Below are 8,384 nucleotides of genomic sequence, written 5' to 3' on the forward strand. Positions count from 1 at the left end.
CGAGGTTGACCATACTTCCCTCCTCGCAGGAACTGCATCCTGACATGAAGTTACTTCTTTTTTAGATCAATACTCAGAGCAACCTAGATCCATTTATTAGAAGCCAGATAAACAGAACTCGGAGAAGTGAATTCAAAAGGAAAAATAAAATAAAAACAGACTACAAGGTGAGAACGCCCACTTCCTACATCAAGCTAAAAACGAAAGCATTAGGACGATTAAGACTCTTCTTATTACACATCGAAGAACACCACGCTTAAGAGAAACAGAAACTACAACATATACACATCGAAGAACACGAGGCTACACGAAAGTACTTGAAAGGGTGTTACTTACCAAAGCTCGTTTTACAGGTTCGGTGCAGCTCCTCTTTAACTTGCCACGCTCCTTGAAGATGTCCCGAATATCCCGTGTTTGGTCTTCATTGCTCCTCTGCATGTTCGCACTCGTGGTTTTAAAATCTCAACATGGCAAGAAAAATATACTACTAGTAATACTCGCGCATCTTGTGGGCAACATTAAAGCACTTGTCTGCCACGTTAGAGCACCTCCAACACAATCGCAACGCGCGGTGCTTTAAAAAAGCGTTTACAGTGCTGAGATCGAGAAGTAGATACTAGAGAGTAGAGGATAGTTCTCAGCATAGATAGATAAAAAAAGATAATTCAACTACTCCTCGTCGTCTGACTCCTCCTCGGTGATGTCCTCCTCCGACGTCTGACTGTAGGCGTGAAGATACCGATCGTCGTTGGATTCCCAGGGCGACGCTGCTCCTAGCCTCATGTTGAATTAAGCGTCCGCTTTTCGCCTACGCTTGTCCTCTCGATAGGCGGCTCGCTCCGCCCTCCTCTTATCCCTCTCCGCCCTCCTTTGCGCGTAGAACTCGCGCTCGTTGATGATGTCCTGCGGGAAGTGTTGGCGCCACAGCGCCATGGCTTCCTCGTCCATCTCGGCGATGCCGAGACGGTGCTCCTGCCTCCGGTTGCCATGATGATCCTCGTCGGTGCTAAGCCACGGCAGAGGCGCGAGCTCCTGCGCCCGCTCCCGCGTCGGCACGTTGGGGAAGTTGAATGTTCTATGAGGCCACCGGAGGCACCACACCGCCGCGTCGTACGCGCGGGTGGCCTTGTTGGCGGTGTCGAAATTGCCGAGGCCGAGGCGCATCCCGCAGAACCAGATCTCGGCGGAGAAGCCGCCGGAGGGGCGCGCGCGGACGCCGCGGTATCCCCAAGTTTCCCGGCGATGCGGCGGCATGGTGGCGCCGCGGCGGCGAGGCGAAAAAGAGCGGGGAGAGAGCGGTGGCAAGGCACAGAGCGGGGAGAGAGCGGTGGCAAGGCACAGAGCGGTGGGAGGGCGTTGGATTTTATAAAGCGCGCCGGACGCCGCGCGCCAAAACTAGCGCACGCCCGGCCGCTTTTTCCCATGCGCGCGCGATCCTTTCCCGATGTCTCTGCTATCGCTACTCTCTTCTCTACTGTTATATTTATTTTATATTTTATATTTAATATTTATCTCTACTTCCTTTACTGTCTACTTTTTTTTCTCTATACTTTTTTTTCTTGCAATATAGGCCGTCCGATTTATATCTGACATATAGGAAGGAAACAAATGGGAATTTTGCAAAAAGATACCCATACCCCTCAGTACAAGAAATATGTCAACTTGTGACCTTGACTACTGGTCACTGAAAGGTCATTGTTTTTCATTTACGACCTTTTTGTGACCAAAAACAGAAGGTCAAAAGCTGGCAGTCGTAAACTGAAATTAACGACCTTCTCACAGAGAATGTCGTTAATTTCAGTTTACGACTAGAAGGTCGTTGAACCCATGACCTTTTGTTTTGGTCACTGGCTGTCTGCCCAGGCAAGGTCGGATTCGACGTGGCAATCTGACGTGGCAAAATTGCGACCAATTGAAAAGGTCAAAAATTAGAATCGGGCCGGTCCAATTGGGTGTTTATATGGGCCAAGCCCATTAATTCAGCCCATTTTATGTTTTTTCCGTGTTAATTTTTGCTAGCTACATGGGCCTAGCCCAACAATTTGGCCTTTTTTGATTTCTAAGCCTTTTCCATTTTCTCCTTTTTGCGGTCCATTTTCTATTTTTAAGACTTTTTTCTCATCTTTGTCCAGCATTTTTTGGGCCAAAGCCTCTTCCAGCCCATCAATATTTTCAGCCCACTAATTCATAGGACTGAACAACAGAGAAATAGATGAGTTTTTTTATTTTGCTATCAAAGCAATATTTGTTTCGCCGTACAATCATATATCATATGTACATCTTCATCAGATTATCTATACATAAGCAGCAGCAACTAGAAGAATGCCATCTATATCAAACGACAGCGAAGCAACAAAAAAGATATACTTCCATCACAACTCCAACAGACAACTAATGTACACTACCTACAAGAAGGCCAAACAGAAAAGGAATCGCTGAAAATATGATCACTAGCTTAGATATTCGGAGACCACTGCCATGTTGTCGATTGGATTTGGTTGCAGCCCTTCCAGTTTGCTAAGAGCGTCTTTCCAGCAGCATATCTTCTCATAACCTAAAAAGAGAACATAAACCAGCATAAGAATTTGAAACTTCTTGTCCTACCAAAATATTAGTACTTGTTTAAAACAAAGGATTATCAGCAAAAGTTATTTCCACAACCGTTTGGTGGATACTGATGGTAGTTAGTCGGTAGCCTGATTAGTTCAATAAGTGTGTTAAACAACCAGGAGCATTTTTCTCTAAAACTGAACCCAATTTTCTCTAAAACTGGACCAGGCGTATAGTTCAAAGTGTGTTGAGCATGTGACACAAAGCATTTTCTCTACAGACTAAGATTTGAAGTTTTCCTCAGTGAAACATATGAACACAATAGGCTTCAGCTTTGCTATAAAACCTAAAAACCTTTTTGGGACTATACAAAAGGTAAACAAAACGGGTAGCTTGCAAAGAAGGCGATACAAAGATATACAGCAAGGCTCCAAGCACATGCATCTCTACACAACAATTAGACACAGACCACATCTCACCCCAAAATAACAAATCACGAATACAATAGCTAAACTAAGCAAGCACAAACATAGCAGGTACGAATCTGCTGCATCAAGCAAGGAAACAATGAAAGGCTCCAACGAATTTCCATCAAACCTTGTCCTGGCAGGACTAAAGAGCTCTTGAATGTTATAAAGATAAGTAAAGAATTAGCTATACTACACACCATGACTAGCATCCATCAAGGATTGCCAAGACACAAATTTCGTTCACGAAATGATACGAGAATCAGAATCAGTACCATTTTAGCTTTAGTAGCACGTCGGTTTTTCCTGCTCCATGGCTATCATAAACAAAACCCCCTTGAAAACCTGAAGAAGATTAAATAAGGCTGCTTTAAGAACACTAAGGAGATTTCCATAGGTAACAACATCAAGCAGTTCTGTTATGGAACTCAACATGAACTGAAGTAAAACAAAAACTGAATATTCTGATCCTTGACGCCATTCACATCAGATTTAGCACCCCATAAACACTTGTATAAACAGACAAAATAGAACATAGAGATCATAGCAGGAGTTTAGGATAATGCCCTCAAACTTGTATGTGTCAAGTAGTTAGAAACAAAACAGTGTCACATTTATGGAAATAGAGGGACTAAAAAGATATATGAGCATAAGGTCTTCAATAAGTAGACTCAAAGGCACATGACATCACAAAGAAGATAAAAGCACAAGATGACTGCAGTGACTAGGCTACAAGTTAATACAATTAACACAAGTTAATACAAGCCTGATGTACTACTCAGGCTAAGAAGAAGCAGGTACAGTAGTAGTTTAGCACACTAGTACATGTGTTAAAATGGAAGCATCGCTGCTGGGTTATATTAATAAATAATCCAAGTGTTGCAACAGCCAACAAAATTAAAAAAATCTATACACATTCATAGACCACAACACATTTACCGACATTGATGGACTGGACAAACCTAACACATACATATCATACTAACTAGTAGGATGCTCGTGCTACGCTACGGGGTCACACAAGATTTTGCTTCATCCATTTGGTAACCTAAGAGGACATTAGACAATCACTACTCCATACATAACTTTTTGTGATATATTTAGACAAAAGGAAAAAATAATGAACAACACTTGCAATACATTCTGTACTGAGCAAAGATACAAAATGCACAGTAAAATATGCTTTGAATTATGTGTATATAGAAGGCCCAAGTGCACATGTACATGCCCACAGACACAAAATTAGTACTAGACCTATTCTTACTCCAGGTCTTATGCAACTGGGACAACCCCTAAATAACATACAACAATGCAATTGCGGCGTTGTTCAACAAGACATCTCGTCTTCTATTGGCAGTTTAGCACCACACAAACAGAAAATAATTCTGAGCAAAAACATTATTCGCATGGTGACATGAAGTTTGGCTAAATTACAGAGATAAGTCCCACTGTAACAGCAAGTCCTACTATAAAAGTTTCATCTAATGCTACTGCTGATGCATGACAATATTTGTGTCAAATAGTTACTGCAATATTTAAATAATCTCTGTCAAGTTTCATCTAATGTTTCATTTAGATTTAGTTAATGGAAAAGACTCATCTCTGGACTAATTTAATTGAAAATAATCTACAGAATACTCCAGTAATTAGAGTACACAGCTGAGATGCTGGAAAGAACATTGCACAGGCAGGAGAAACTACTCCATCTCGGACCGATACTTGGACTTTGCTTGAATGGAGGACTTGACACTTTTACTGTCCAGTATCCTGCCATATAATCTCTTGCGGTCCTTTATGTATCGAGTCTGAAAGATATATATTTGTTGTGAGCAGTCAGCACAGCAAAATCAACCAGAAACAATACAAGATGACTTTGATTTAGACATTTCAAACCATGCATGTTCAGAACATAAATTAGTACTAGTTCTCTATATATGGTGTTCATTGATTTCAGCATGATATATATGGACTTTGAATGTAAACAAGCAGCCAGATTTAATTTCATGCCAAAATTTGTAGATAAGGCACATATTAGATAATGGTTTAAACTGTAGCACCAAACTGTAAAAACGAGCACAGATTAGAGGATAGTTTCAAAAACTGCATATATATTCATCTACATTACTTCTTCAGTATAGTATAGTACATAGCATGGATGGGTTTGAGTTCAAATGTTTGCTTGCACGTTTACTACCCATATACTTAGGCACATGGAAAATCAACTACAAGCGGGAACACGATGAGTCAGAACAAGCTAGTAAGACACTAGCAGTAGAGCAACCATAATATGAAGCAAACAGAGGAATCACAAGGTAATTCTACTAATTTCATTGAAAGAATAGTGGCAATTTTAGGCAGTGTGCTAGATGAGGTACAAACTGAATACTAGTACAGGTTAAAGCAGTTTGAATGTTGAGCGGCACATATAATATGATGGTAAGAAAATGATGGCATCAAACAGATTGACAGCAAGAATTTCTCATCTTGGGCATGGAGAGCTCTGTATAATTGACAGATCCTCAAAGCAATTTTCATTACGTCAGGATTACATCAGTTACAGCTTACAACTTACAGGTTACAGTACTAACATATCCTGGGCGTCAACACATCCACTCTCAACACAGAGAAACACTTGAGCGTTGGGATTAGTTTGTTCGTGTGGGTTGCGATTGGTGTGGCAGTGCCGGTTGAACCCCCGGGTTCAGACCATTTCAGTTTGTACGGCATCAAACCAAACCACCCCAGCCCAGTTCGATTTTCTGTTCAACATAGACCAATCCAATCCGTTCCTATAAAGCACCCATTTGAACCCATACGTACCAAACTAGCCCAAAGCAACAACAGAACCAAATAAACCAAACTAACCCGCCCGATTCCCTTGTTGAATGGACAGCAAGCAAGCACGCACTCTATTTTGATAATACAAAGTTGTGCAAGCAAGCACGGACTATAACATGGACAACAAGTTCAGAGATTCAGTGTATAAGCGGAAACCGGGAAGCAATGATTCTCCAAGAACTCACCCATGAGGCCACCACCCACGAGGCCAGGATCGGCACTGGAAACAGGGACAACCAGTGCCGAAGGAGATGAGGGCATCGGCTGTCACCTGTCAGGACTGGAGGCGGTAGCAGTGGCGTCCGTGCTCTAATGGCAAGGGACTGGAGACGGGAGCAGCGGTGCCCTAGTCTGAGTCGGAGAAGACGATGCCGGCGTCTGTGATCCGGGTCCGGCGGCTCGGGGTGTCCGTGGTCCAGGCCCAGTGCTCCCGGCCGCCTCCCGGAGGAGGAGGCCACCCAGCCCGCCCGCCCGCCCGGAGGAGGTGAACTCCGGCGCATGCTCCCGCCCCTCACCATAGCCGGAGACCAGGAACACGGCGAACGCATATCTACAAAAAGGAGCATGAGACGAGGTGAGGTGAGGAGATGCTGCACGAAGAAGGAGGGGCGGGGCTTACCGGTGCTAGATCCAGCCACCTCTGGCCTCACCGTCGTCGCATGTGGCAGATCCCGATGAAGTTAAAGTGGCGGCCGAAACCCTAGCCACGGGTGATGTTGCGGGCTTGCACTAGAGGGTGCGAGAGACGGATCTGACGGGAGGGGGGAAGAGCTGCATGAGGGGAGCCCGGGGTGTGCTGCGCGCCGGCGAGAGCCGCCTCAACTCGCCGGAATCGAGTGGAGCAGAGGAGTCGCGAGAGGGAGAGAGAGAGGGCTCGCGGGGGAGAAGGGCTCGCGGTGAGGGAAGGGGATGGGAGAGAGGAGGAGGGCGTGGGGAAGGCCATGGACGGCGGGGAGCTCGGCCGGAGGGAGGTGGAGGCGTCGATCTAGAAAGGAGGAGGTGGCGGCTGCGATCTGGAAGGGAGGAGGAGTGGTGTGCGGGGGAGAGAGGTGCTAGGGTTCGCTGCACGGGGGAGAGAGGAGCTCGCGGTGGTTTTTGTTTTGTTTTTTAGGGTACCTCGCGGTGGGTGGGTGAGAGGGAGAGGGGGTGTGGGCAATTGGATCTGGCAGTATCCGACAATCTATGATGCTTGATCCGCGTGACATGCCTATAAACCAATCGGAACGAAGAACATGTTTCCATGATGTTATGACCATCTACATTGGTCGTAATCGATTAACAATAGGCGCTGCGTGTCGGCCAGATGATTTTGTCTAGAAATCATCCCTCTAGAAGACGCCCGATCTGCGCATTGGTGATCATTTGATCACATCAATATGTCACGACAACACCGAGCGTGAAAAAGCTTCAACGCAACACCGATGACATCCCCACGAACCTCTATTCCAGCTCTCAACGGCACGCCAAGAGCTCCAACGCAGCACCACGGCGCCCGGCGAAGCTCCATTGCAGCGTGAGATCCAACGCAACACCACGACGCCGGGTGATAAGTTTCCTTCACTTTGAATGACAATGTTTTAAAGTTTCCTAGTAAGTAGTAGTGTTATTCCCTCGAATAACGAAAAATTCATTTTCCATTTTTCGAGTGTCCAAAATGAGTTCTTTTGTGAAGGACCTATCATATATTTGTTACAAATTTGGACCAAATTTATTTTCTAAAATATTAGGCCATATTTAATGCACAATTGATCAAATGGTTGGGTGTCAAAAGATTCGATCCACCTCCGGTGAAAAAGACAAATTTCCGCCGATTCAGCTGGAAGCGGGTCAAATTTGAACTGCAGTTGCCTCATAGTTTGCTCTTTATTTTTTCCAAAAAACATTTCTAGGTACATAAGTATCTATTTAATCAGAGAAACATCAAAAGTTTTCCAAGATTCAACCACTAGCTAGGAACGGTCAAGCCCGCCGTTTTGACCGCATTTTGAAACGGGCATAAAAAATTCAAAAAAAATCAAAAAATTGGAAAACCTTCACATTGTGCCATCATATGTGACCAAGTTTCCAGGAAAAATAATAAACTTGTAATACGGCAATTATTTTTAAAAAGTGTTCTTAGAAATGAGCTACCATGCGTGAATATTCACGGCTTTCAAGCCAAATGATCAATCTTATGGCCACATATATGGCATAGTTTGTTCAAATTATCTCATATTGTGCACAAGGGTGCATCTTCGAATTCCAAACAATGTTGCCTAAGGAAGTTTTCATCTTCTTTAGACGAAAAAATAGTGCCCAAAATGAGTTTTTTTGTGAAGGACCTACCAAATAATTGTTGCAAAATTGGACCAAATAAATTTTCTAAAATACCAGGCCATATTTAATGCACAATTGACCAAATGGTTGGGTGTCAAAAGACAAATTCCCGCCAATTCAGTAGGAAGCGGGTCAAATTTGAACTGCAACTGCCTCGTAGTTTGCTCTTTATTTTTTCCAAAAATCATTTATAGGTACATAAGTATCTATTTA

General features: G+C 43.9%; 1 long non-coding RNA gene across 2 annotated transcripts; it reads right to left on the bottom strand.

Annotated features, from left to right (window-relative positions):
* Positions 1-2,209: 2,209 nt before the first annotated feature.
* On the bottom strand, positions 2,210-6,923 carry LOC109736255 (uncharacterized). Of its 2 annotated transcripts, none has more exons than XR_012203183.1 (5): positions 6,506-6,923; positions 6,041-6,405; positions 3,451-4,822; positions 3,293-3,362; positions 2,210-2,554 (listed from the first exon to the last, which is right to left on the bottom strand). It is a non-coding gene; the product is annotated as an uncharacterized lncRNA (long non-coding RNA). The 2 variants fall into 2 exon arrangements; XR_012203182.1 differs by having other exon boundaries at positions 6,475-6,923.
* Positions 6,924-8,384: the final 1,461 nt, after the last annotated feature.

Source organism: Aegilops tauschii, chromosome 2, assembly GCF_002575655.3.
Source record: "Aegilops tauschii subsp. strangulata cultivar AL8/78 chromosome 2, Aet v6.0, whole genome shotgun sequence".
Taxonomy (NCBI): Eukaryota; Viridiplantae; Streptophyta; class Magnoliopsida; order Poales; family Poaceae; genus Aegilops; species Aegilops tauschii.